Source organism: Pan troglodytes, chromosome 9, assembly GCF_028858775.2.
Source record: "Pan troglodytes isolate AG18354 chromosome 9, NHGRI_mPanTro3-v2.0_pri, whole genome shotgun sequence".
NCBI classification, from domain to species: domain Eukaryota; kingdom Metazoa; phylum Chordata; class Mammalia; order Primates; family Hominidae; genus Pan; species Pan troglodytes.
Genome location: NC_072407.2, coordinates 8,934,919 through 8,946,938, shown reverse-complemented (window position 1 = coordinate 8,946,938; position 12,020 = coordinate 8,934,919). Strand labels below are relative to the sequence as shown.

General features: G+C 39.3%; 1 protein-coding gene and 1 pseudogene across 2 annotated transcripts in view; both read right to left on the bottom strand.

Annotated features, from left to right (window-relative positions):
- The window catches only part of MMP26 (matrix metallopeptidase 26), a 286,289-nt gene that overhangs the window by 194,391 nt on the left and 79,878 nt on the right, over positions 1-12,020 (bottom strand). The window lies entirely within an intron of this gene.
- On the bottom strand, positions 9,457-10,340 carry LOC101058987 (olfactory receptor 51F1-like; annotated as a pseudogene).

Here is a 12,020-nt window from a genome sequence, read left to right as displayed (position 1 = left end):
GGGAAGTGTTAAATATGACAAGTTTATTTGTTACATGAATAAATATGTGAATGATGAATGCTGTGTTCTAAAGAGATCTCAGATAGGATTTTAAAAAGTGAGCAAGTCACTGTATTGGTTCTCTGGGAGCTCTCACTCTCACTGAGCAGGTGAGTACAGGAGCCCGAAGTGCATTGTTGTTTATGAACTCATTGACAATGGCAATGCTTCCAGGAGCAATTACAGAAGAAGTTAGCCCTGAGGTGTTATCCTTTTCCCAAGGTTCCTGGACATTAGGGCTGAGATTGCCTTAGGTATAGCAAAGGAGGAGAAGCACTGCAGCAGCAGCAGGAGACCTGGCATCTCCCAGGAGTCCCAGCTCAGGCCTTTCCTCAGTGTGTGACTGGAGAAATTCCCACCCTTCCCTGCCCAGGCAACTTTGTCTCTATTTCCTCTCTTCTCAGAGTAAAACAGTAATCACCTATCAGACCTGTCTACTTCCCAACACAGAGAAAGTATGTGTATATTAAAAGTCTGTATATTTATGAATTCCTTCTTGGAAGGGGTACTTGATAGGAAAGATTTATTGATCAGTGTCCTGAAACATCCAGAATGCAGCTATGTTGGGCATGGTGAAGACAGACTTTAACCACTGGACTTAGTCCTCACAATGTAGTCAGGAAAGATAGACTTGAAAAAAGAACAGAAATGCAATACATGTACTTCAAGTAATATATTGACTTCATGAACAGGATACAAATGAGAAGGCAATTCTATCTGAGGATCAGAAACGATATCACTAAAGAGGTAATGTTTATTCTGTATTGTAAATTGAGAAGTTTTAATTCATTAGATTGATAAACACGGAAAGGAAATTTAAAGCAGTGGAATCAGCATTGGCAAAGACAATGAGCCATAAGAGAACTAGAAGAAACAGTCAAGTTGCTTCTGAGACAAGCGATGCTGTAGAGCAACAGACAGGCTCTACTTTTCCCAGGAACTGCAGCTGTAGGTTACGTGACATAGCCATCTCCCACCTGTGCTTTAACTAAGGAATTCTGGGCAAACTCAGAGTGGCGACTTGTCCTGTTGAAACTCTTAGGAAAAAATAATGGGCTCCAAAGGGAAAAAAAGGAAACTCTGACGCATAGAACTGGCCCCAGTTCAAAGAGGCAGAATCATGAAAACCATCTTTAGGATGCTATAAAGAAATGAAAACAATGTAAGAATAATGTGGCTGATTGTTAGGTCTCTCTCTCTCTCTCTCTCTCTCTCCCTCTCTCTCTCTTTCTCTCTCCCTGTCCCCTTCGTCCTCTCCCACCATCTTCTTGATTTTTCCAATTTATTTTAATTTCATGTGCATAAAATAAAAGAAGGTTTAGACCTGCCCACAGGCATAATACAGTAATTCTTTTAGATGTAATTGACTTTTATGTGGAAACAAAGGACAAGTGTTCTTATGTTTCATGTTTAATGTAGTATTTAATGTGACTCATTTCCATTTGGACATTTAACCTTTGAAATGCTTATTCTTCATTCTATAAATTTCAGCTTGTGATTGATAAACATTATTGAAACTGGATGTAGCCCAATTTTGTTAGGTTTAATTGAGTAAAAAATGTGTGTTGATTTACATATGATAAGTAGTTTCCTGTTCAGACAATTTTCTAATCACTTGGCCCTCATAATTCCCAATCTTTTCTGAAATAATATGTGTTTATTACTTGGTTGGTCTCTTCAGAGGATAGGTTTCTCCCCCAAATGTTAGGGCAGCAGTCCTCCTCTGATACCACCATTGGGGTCTAAAGCCCCCACCCCACGCAACACACACCTGCTTCTTGTGTCTTTCCAGGGTGGCAGATTTCCCAATTCTGGATCCGTTTCCTGTGCTTTATCAGCTGTTGTTGTGGCTGCTGTATTTAATATTGCCCTTCTTTCATGTGACCTGCATTAACTACTTCTAGGAACACATATATTTCTTTCTGATGCTTCTAAGTTTGATGAGTGAGGTGGTCTTACACATAACCTAAGACATTATCCTTTTATTGGTTCTAAGCCCATAAATTCAACTTCTATAGCTGCCTGAACCATGCTAGTCTGATTCATCCATACTCTCTCCCATGTTGGTCAGAGGTGGTCATGAGATGTTCCCATCTGGACAGTAGAGGTGTTCATCTGCTTTCCACCTCACCCTGCCATTTTGCAGGGTGTCGACCGTTCTTGGCTGTCAAGCCAAGAACAGTTGTGATGATGCAGAAAATAACATATATGGTGATCTATTTTCAAGACAAAGTACCTGGAATAGGCCTGGACCTGCAAACTATGGAAGAACAGGATACCCTAGGCCTCTGCTTTAATAGCCAGCACCTGCTTGTCGGGACTGCTTGGTTACCCTCACCCGAACCAAAGGGTTTAGCTTAGAATGAGAGTTTACTAGCTTGCAAAATAGCCCACCTTATCTATTCCTAACAGTTTGCCTAACCGCCTGGGTCATAGGTCAAATACCTAAAGAGTCCCTGAGCTGACAATGATTGCAATGCATTATAAGCTGCAACAAAATGCAGTGAGAAGACCCTAAAGAAAATACCTAAAGCTCCAACCCAACGACCAATAAAGACCAAGAAAAGAAATATATGCAACATCCAGGAAGATTATAACCTCATAGTACTCAACCTATGAGGAACTAGGTGGGGGACTTGCATACTAGGGGATAAATTGCTTGTTGTAACTGTACCAGGTATGCCTGCTCACCAGAGACCTGATCTTGCAAGACCTCCATTAAAAGCCTCGTATCTATTGTTCTCCTTGTCTCTGAGTCTATTCTTTGGGTTTGGACAGGTGAGTGTGTTTCTCACAATGACACAGAGTGTACTGTGAACGAGCCCTTTTGCTTCATGTTCTCCTAGATGCCCTTCTGCCTCAGCTAGATCTTGCCCTAGATCTACTATGAGCAAGTGGTCATGCTGAATCTGGTATGTGCAGACATCACATATATAGTCCGTACCTGTGGTCTCTTATGGCCTTTTCTGTGGTTGGATTTGATATATTTGTCATTAGAACCACAGACATCAGACATTGCAGGCTGTACTGTAGCTACCTGCAGAGAATCTCTGCCCAAGGTATTTAGCATATATGCCTTTCACATTTGTGTCACCCTGTTCCTGCACATCTCAGCATTCTACTCCTTTTTCTCTTGTTGCTTTTGCTACCATACACTCACAGTGATTCCCATCTCCTTGCTCATCCTTTACTCATTAGTGCCTTCCATGTTCAATACCATCACCTGTGGGGTAAAGAGTAAGCATATCCAAGAAAACATGGTACAGAGATTTTGTGGGAAAATTTCCTGCCATAGAATCACCAACTTGATTTTCTTTATTCCTGTTAATCAAGGACCAAAGACGTATAAATAACCAAATTCATCCCAACCTGTTATTAAATTTTATTTAAGGAAAATTTCATGAAATAATCTATGTGAGTAATTCTCAGGATGTAAACCCTTGAAGAGCAAGGATCCAGGAAACTATGGCATGAAAAATGTAATGCTTCCCTATTCAAGTACTGTTTTTAAAATGCTGTGTAATTTATCATGATTCCACACAGACATAGAATGTCTTAGGAAAATAGGTAGAATAATCCTACATTCTGGATTTTCCTAAGACTACCTTGACTCTTCATTTACGTTAATTAGAGCAAGCAAAATTCATTGAACTATTAATTTATTTATAAGTCTCTCATTTTTTATCAATTTGTAAAAGCCACAAGTTTTAGTTGATACAAAAAAAAATAGAAACACCAAAGAGTTTGGTTGCTTCTGTGTTCCTCAAGGAGATTTGCACCAGAGACTGAGTTCTCACAGTAAAGAACTAGAGGTAATATCCGATGAAATTACAGGGGAGACATCATCTCAATTTATTTATAATACCTGGAACTATAGTTACATCAAAGGGTGATTATAAAATTAAATGAGATTATTTATGTAAAAGTAGGAATACAAATAGTCTTGTTGTAGATACTGCTTCTAAACACACCCGCCCATTCAAATGGGTTATTGGAATCACATGGGTTTAATTATCAGTAAGATAGGTGACTTAAATCTGTTATTTAAGTCTTGTTTCACTTGAGATAATCACTCTAATTTTAGTCGCTTGTTTTTACTGATACAAACGTAAAAGAATATGCTCATTTTATAGAGCAATAATAAAATAAAACATATAAAATAACTATCAATTGGCTGGCCATAGCAAGTATCCAGTAAATTCTGATACAACGAATAAACAACAACACATATAATCCCCGCTCCTTCTTCTTTTCTCTGTATGTCCACCTAAAGATCTGTGACCAACCTCAGGCAGCTAAAGGATCACTGTTTTCCCAACTGTAAGCCATGTATGTGATAACAGAAATTCATGTTCTACCAAGACAATAGGATTGGTTTTCAGTTTTTGATTTTTAACTCTCTATCTGATTTTCGTGTTTTCTAATGACCCAAGTACTATTGATAAGTAGTGCATTCTACTGAGGGGTGTGTGTTCTCTTATTCTGACCCAAGACAGTGAAAATGGATATTGCTTCTCTCATTCTTTCCTCAGGACAACAGAGAAAATCTGCATAACCCACAAACAAGGCTCTTTACTCTCAAAGTCACTTAAAATGATTAAACTAGACATTCTAGTGACCTGGTGGTTCTTGTCAAAAATCTCTCTCCCTAAATATGTTGCTAAGGGTTTGTTAGGGGTTGGAGGGAGGGCGATAGGGTGTTTTGTACTTTGGCCCATTAAAAACTCTTCCTTTTTAAGAGAGAAGTTGCCTCTGAAGGAAATAATTCCATAATTATCATTATTTGCTATTTGTGTTTTCTTTCAGGTTGTGTCTGTCTTTGTGAACTGAACTGTGAGTTTGTGTTAGTGTGAGCACATACTTTTTTTTTTTGAGTCAAACACTTGTACTTTTTAAGTATAGACTGTTATTATTGTTATCAGTATACTAACTTATTAAACCCTCCTGTCACTTCTATATTGTTGCTATTATCTCCATTGTACAGATAAGACGAGGAATATGAAGCATATATTAATTAATTTGAACATGGCTACACAGCTAGTAGGTAAAATCCAGGATTTGAACTCAGGCTATAAAATCTCACAATCTGCTACATTATGCTTTTCTAAAGACCCAAAGAAAACCTAAACAATTAGATAGGGTGATTGCTAGAAAAACAACAAGCAGATAGCAGAGGGAGAAGTTAAGCTGGGAAGGACTCGGGGTGAAGTGATTCCTACTGGGAAGCAGGAATCTGAGAAAAAAGAAATCTGGAACCCAACACTGGACACAAGCACAGGGGACCTAGTCCTAGAGCCCAAACTTTTTGAAATACTCAATTCATTATATATTATTTTGCATCTTCCACTTTTCTAAGAATTATAGCCATAGAGAAATGGAGAACTCTACTTTTAAGAAACTCACAAGAGAAATAAGACAAAATAAATTGCAACAGTAAGAGCAAAAGCTGGTAAAGGTAACAAGGCAGGAACAATTTGTTGTGATAGTATTAACAATATAATGACCCAAGAGAGTGATCTAAAATACAGAGAAATTAGGCAGCTGCTTTGCACTAGACCTAGGGTACACAGTGGGAGCTTGATCAGGAGAGATGAGGGCAAGACCTCAACACTCCAACAGAGATCAAGGTTCGGGCACAACTAAGTTAGTAAAACTCTCTTAAATGATGGGTTATAGAGTCCTCTACTAGGAAAAAAAATTGGTCTCCGACTTGGATAAGATGTCAATCAGCAGTCTTATCGGAATCTAAAGGATTAATTCAAAGAATGAGCCCAGCTGCCTAGCCTGGAATATTATGTCCCACTTCTGTTCATAGCCGCAACTATTAACCACTGTACTTGACTGCATTGCAGGCATTTCAATCTATTTAGCCTCCTGTGGTAGATTCTCAGATTCTAAAAGCACAAATTGTGGCCTCTTTTATTTATGTACGCTTCAGATTTATCAGGGCTTGGCACACAGTAGGTACTCAAGAAATGATTATTGATTGATGAAACAATTGAGAATAACCGATATAACAAGCAGGATGTTGGAATATTAGGTTTTTTAAATATAAGGCAGCATAATGTACTTCGAAGGTAGCAGTTAAGATATAATTAGAAATGTAAGAGACGTTTATATACAAAGTTCTGAATGTATACCACTTATGAGATACATTATTTGAAGGTCTTAGCACCTTTATTTTTAAACGTCAGTAACTATTAAGCTATGAACATCATAATAAGCATGGTGTGCATGAAGAAATATTGAATTGGCATGGTTAACCTAGAAAAGTGAATCACTACTCATGGAGAGCCATTAAGAGCCTATGGCAGGAGGCAACATGTGTATTGATCATTTGTGGAAGTGAAGAGGGTGTGTAGAAGACGAGACCATCAGATTGACTTACCATGTTCTTACCTGGGCCCTTTCCTACTATTTTTGCTCATACACCACCCTCATTCTGGAGAAGAGAACTATCGCCTGATTTGATCTCATACAATTGCCAGTACTTATGTCTTCCTCCAAATAGCAATTACATACCTTCTTCTGGAACAAATAAGAGGGACTGAGAGGCCCATTTCTAAGTGTGACCTACTGTCAAAAAATTGAATCCCAGAGTGAAATGGGAGAAACTCCAGCAACATCATAAATATGCTGAGTTTTTCCTCAAAATCTGAAATGAAACTATTTAACAATTGCTTTTTTTTTGTTTGTTTGTTTGTTTTTGAGACAGAGTCTCACTCTGTTGCCCAGGCTGGAGTGCAATGGCAATGGCGCAATCTTGGCTCACCGCAGCCTCCGCAGCCTCCACCTCCCGGGTTTAAGAGATTCTCCTGCCTCAGCCTCCCGAGTAGCTGGGATTATAGGCACGTGCCACCACACCCGGCTAATTTTTTGTATTTTTAGTAGAGATGGGGTTTCACTATGTTAGCCAGGATGGTCTCAATCTCCTGACCTTGTGATCGGCCCGCGTTTGCCTCCCAAAGTGCTGGGATTACAGGCGTGAGCTACCGTACCTGGCCTAATTCCTTTTTAAATATAGTTGTGTATTATAATTTTCAATATGTGTGCATCCATCTATTTAAATATCAAATGTTACATATTTAATAGGTCTTTTGTTATACATGCAATCTTCTTATCTATATTGTTATTTTAAACCTTCATCTGCTACTTAATATATATTCCATAAATATTTTATTAAACCAAGTAAACATATTCTGTGTGAATTCCTCTTCTTTAAAAGGGATATCCTTCACGCCTGTGAAGTGCTTCCCAGCACTTTAGGAGGCTGAGGCGGGCATATCACAAGGTCAGGAGATCGACACTATCCTGGCTAACACAGTGAAACCCCGTCTCTACCAAAAATACAAAAAATTAGCTGGGCGTGGTGGCAGGCACCTGTAGTCCCAGCTACTCAGGAGGCTGAGGCAGGAGAATCACTTGAACCCAGGAGGCAGAGGTTGCAGTGAGCCGAGATCATGCTACTGCAATCCAGCCTGGTGACAGAGCGAGACTCCATCTCAAAAAAAAAAAAAAAAAAAAAAAAAGGGGGGATATCTTTACCTTCAGGAAATCAACTTGTATACTGGTAAAATACATGATAACCTAGCACGTGTAGCTCTATTCCTGTCAAAAAAAAATGGGAATATAGTCAGATGCTGCTACCGGCATCTTCTGGAGATTCCTATTTAAAGAATATAGTAACAGATACCCCAAAATCACTTTATTTTCCAGATAGAAATAGAGAATGAGGCATTTTGCAATTTAATTACAATAAAATGTAAGAGAAGAGGCTTTAGAAACATAAATCAAACCAATCAATCTGAAATTCATCTTGATTTAAAATTTTGCAATACAAAAATGCCACAGAGAAACACAACAATCTCTAACCTCAGTTACATATATTCAACATCCCCACATGTCACTCATTCAAATTAGAAGCTACTATTTTTCAATAAGACTTCTTAGTCAAATGTCTGATGTGAGTAGCTGTTTTAGAGAAAGCCAAACCAATCCTTTACTTTCACTTACCCACAAATAGATAAGTGGAGGAAAATCACAAAGAGAGAATCAGGCTCTTATTCTCTACCATGCAGGCTTGCTGGGAACTCATGCGTTAGGTAATACCAGGGCAAAAACTGAGACATGGTCAAAAGCTACATAATCATAGCTGTGGTCCCCTTGTATATCCTTCCATCCATCCATCCATTCAACACATGCTGACAACATTGAATATATTGTCTACTTGAGGTGAGAAAGCATCTCCAAAACACTGTTCATTCATTTCATTGAATGAAATCACATTGAGAATACTGAGGAAATACCCTGTTTTTGAGCCCAACTCTCATCTTCCTAACCCTTCAAAATGCCTAAACCCAAACTGGCACCTCTAAAGCTCAAGATGAATTTATTCTGCTTTTCTTTTGACAATGCCAACTGTGTTGTAATTGCTGTTTCTGTAGTTGACTGTATCAAATGTTAAAAAAATTAATGCTTCTTTGGATACTTATGCAGATACTATTTTTTTTCTGTACAGTTATCTACCAGGTCACAAATAGAAAATTAGGCAAATTTGAGAAGCAATGCCATTACTGGTAAAATGCTTCTGTGACTGAGCTTTTGCTTCTTAGAAGCCATTTTCCTTGTTTATGTGTGAATTGTGCACGTGGTAGCATCACACTACTCCAGCAACTAGAACCCTCGATTCTCTCAAATCTAGGGTTCTCATGTCACAGGCCATGAGCTCCCTCTGTGGAGGAATCTCAGTGAGATTCACAGAGGGAGCTCATGGCCTGTGACATGTCTCCTAAGAGTCTATTATACCCAGAAGTAAAATCTCTGTTAGCACAGCTGTTCTGAGAAAGCAGAAAGAATATAGAAGATTGAAGAGGAATAGGGTCATAGTGTCCCTTCTTCAGGAATTTTCCAATGTGCTGTGTGCCTGTTAAGTATTCTGGGAGAGAGCAGAACTGGATATCCATGTATCCTCAAACAATGGCACTAACTGTATCTTCTATACTTAGAACCAGCATGATATCCACGAAGAGCAGGGGATTTTGAGACAATAGCTGTGGATATAAATTCCAGATTTTTTATCTTAAACTAATCATTCAATATTCTAGTCCCTGAATTTCTTAATTCACAAATTGAAATTATGGTTATCCATTTCAAAGAACTGTGGTTTAAGCTAAGTAAAAGAAAGCATGTACTTAAAGGAGACAAATGCAGAACTTGAAGATAGTGGGTGCTCAGTAAACATTACTGTTCTTCTTTTTGTTATTAGAGAAGAAATACGGGTTGGCATGGGAGAGAAATGCAACAGAATATGATTGAATCAGGTAGACCCCAGCAGGAAGAAAAGCCCCCCATCACATTTCTTTTGATTTTGTTTGAAAGAGTTTGAGGATAGCCCTGCGGATTTGTTTAGTCTTCACACTATATATGATGGGGTTCAGCAGAGAGGGGCCAAGGAAATAGATGTTGGACAATAGTGGGTGGACATATTGGTGAAGCCTGTGGAAAAATCTGTGGACAACTGAAAGAACAACCCAGGGAATGTAGAAGACTGCAACTGCCCCAATGTGAGATCCACAAGTGTCGAAGGCCTGCCTCCGTCCCTCTGAAGAGATGATGTTTAGTACAGAGTGGATTATCAGGATGTAGGAAAGCACAACACATGGTGTACCAACCCCGGTGACCAGAATGAGAACAGCTAAGCCTCCATAGCTGTTCATCCTTGAATCAGAACATGCAACTTTAAACGCATCAGGGTGGAAGCAGTAAGAATGGGAAAGGACATTGACTTTGCAAAATGACAGTCTCTTAATGAGAAAGAGGGATGGACAGAGGATGATCAATGTTCTTAGGACTATTGCTACACCAATCTTTAGAATTCTGGAGTCTGTCAGGATGGTAGCATATCTGAGGGGTCTGCAAATGGCAACAAAGCGGTCAAAAGCCATGGCCATCAGTACTGAGGATTCCATAAAGCCAGAGCTGTGGAGCAAAAAGAGCTGGATGATACATGCATTGAGGATGATTTCACGTGCACTGAACCAGAGGACACTGAGGGTCGTGGGCATTGTGGAGAGGGTCAGCCCCAGGTCAGCGGCAGACAGCATGAAGAGAAAACAGAACATGGGTTCATGGAGGTTTGGCTCCAGAATAACAACCAATAGGATCATGCTGTTCCCTAAGAGAGCAACTGTGCTCAGAAGGAAGAAGGGAATTGAGATCCAGATGTGGAAGGCCTCCAGCCCAGGGAAGCCTGTTAGGAGGAAGATTGGGAACTCAGATGTGGTGTTGCTGAGGTGTGGCATGGTGAGCTGGTCAGTTAGTACCTGACTTCATTGAGCACCCATACTGAGCAGGGGAACTAAATTCCAAATCTACCTGTGCCTGAGAGATTGTTGGGAATGTTCTCTCCCAAATCTGTGGAGCCAGCCTAAGGGGAGAAAAATACAATAGCCCTCATTGATCAGTCATTTGGCTCCTGAAGCACTTCTCATACTCATAATCCTACCTCATCCTATCTCACAACAGTTTTGGTAAAAAAAAAAAAAAAAAAAAAAAAAAGGATCAGCAGATCTTACTACCTTGCACTGTAAACTGAAAGAGGAAAAAGAGCTGAGATTGTGGTACATTGCTGATAGATCCTATCCTACTCTCATAGGAAGTTCACTGCATTTTCATCAGTTGTGAGAGCCAGAGATGGGAACCAGGCAAAGTCTCCAAGATTTTGGAGGGAGGATTGGCATTAAATTCTGAGTTGCAGTTATTCCTCTTCGTGCAGATAACTGTCCTTCCTACTAGAATCAGATCCAGAAAGAGGAAAACTCCCCATCTGCTTTCCTTTTGCCTGAGTCTCAGCTCTCCTCTTCCCTGGAGTCTGGATCTGCAGCAGCTCCTTACCTACTCCAGGGTCCTGCAGTTTCACACACACCCAGGCTGAGAGAGGAATTACAAGTAATCCACAGGTCAGGGCTTTATATTGAACCCCATAGAGACTTGTTCAGTTTCCCCAGGTCCATCAAGATTGGAGAAAAGGGAGAACTTTGAGAAAAAATAAATAAATAAAGCATGTTTTGCCAACTGGGCAAGGGATTGTCATCTGAGTAAGATTTCCTCAGGCAAAACCCTAGTTCCTCCCCAATAAAATCAATAAGATGGAGCCCCTGATCTGCAGACATGTCCCTGAACAGATCTATTAGACAGTAGAGGATACTAAAACATAGCAAAAACATATCCCAGAGGAGTAGGGTATGGTCTTGCAATTTTTAGTGAGGTTTAGAGAACTCTATCTGGTGCTTAATTATAGTTATCTCCTGCTTCAGTCATTTATCACCTCATGAGGCTGTTTGTTAAAAGCTGCATTCTATTTGCAGAATTTGAAAGGAAAAATATTTGGGCTGAAGGTTTTTATGTATAGTGAATTAGGATTTGTAATGATAGTTATGAAAATAATGAAATAATGTACAATAGCTAAGAATTTGAAAAGTCATGTAAGTAAAGTCAATTATGAGAAAGAAATAATCTAGTAGGCATGAGAAATACCCACTAAACCTAGAGGATGGTACAAAATACTGTTAATTTATCTACTGAGTTACCTTGTAGCTAATGAGTCTCGGACACTAAGTATACATATCAAAAGGAATAGTCATTAATTATCTGTGTTCAAGGAACTTTAACTACAGAGTCTCATCTATACCTAAATATGAATTAGGGGACAAGATCTTGAACTTCAAGCTGATATAATAAGATGAGACATGGAGTACTTAAGAGAGAGGATAAATACATTTTTTAATTTGTTAACAATGCAAATTATGGCTAGTACAGTGATCAACTGTCTGCTCTTTCCCAGAACTGAAGGGTTTCTTGGAATGTGAGACTTTCAGTGACAGTCTTGGGCAAACTGGGATGGTTGGTTATCTTACTAGAGGCCTGAGGGTAGCAGACTGTATTTTGCAGAGATGGTCACACCAGTATATATCAACCCACAT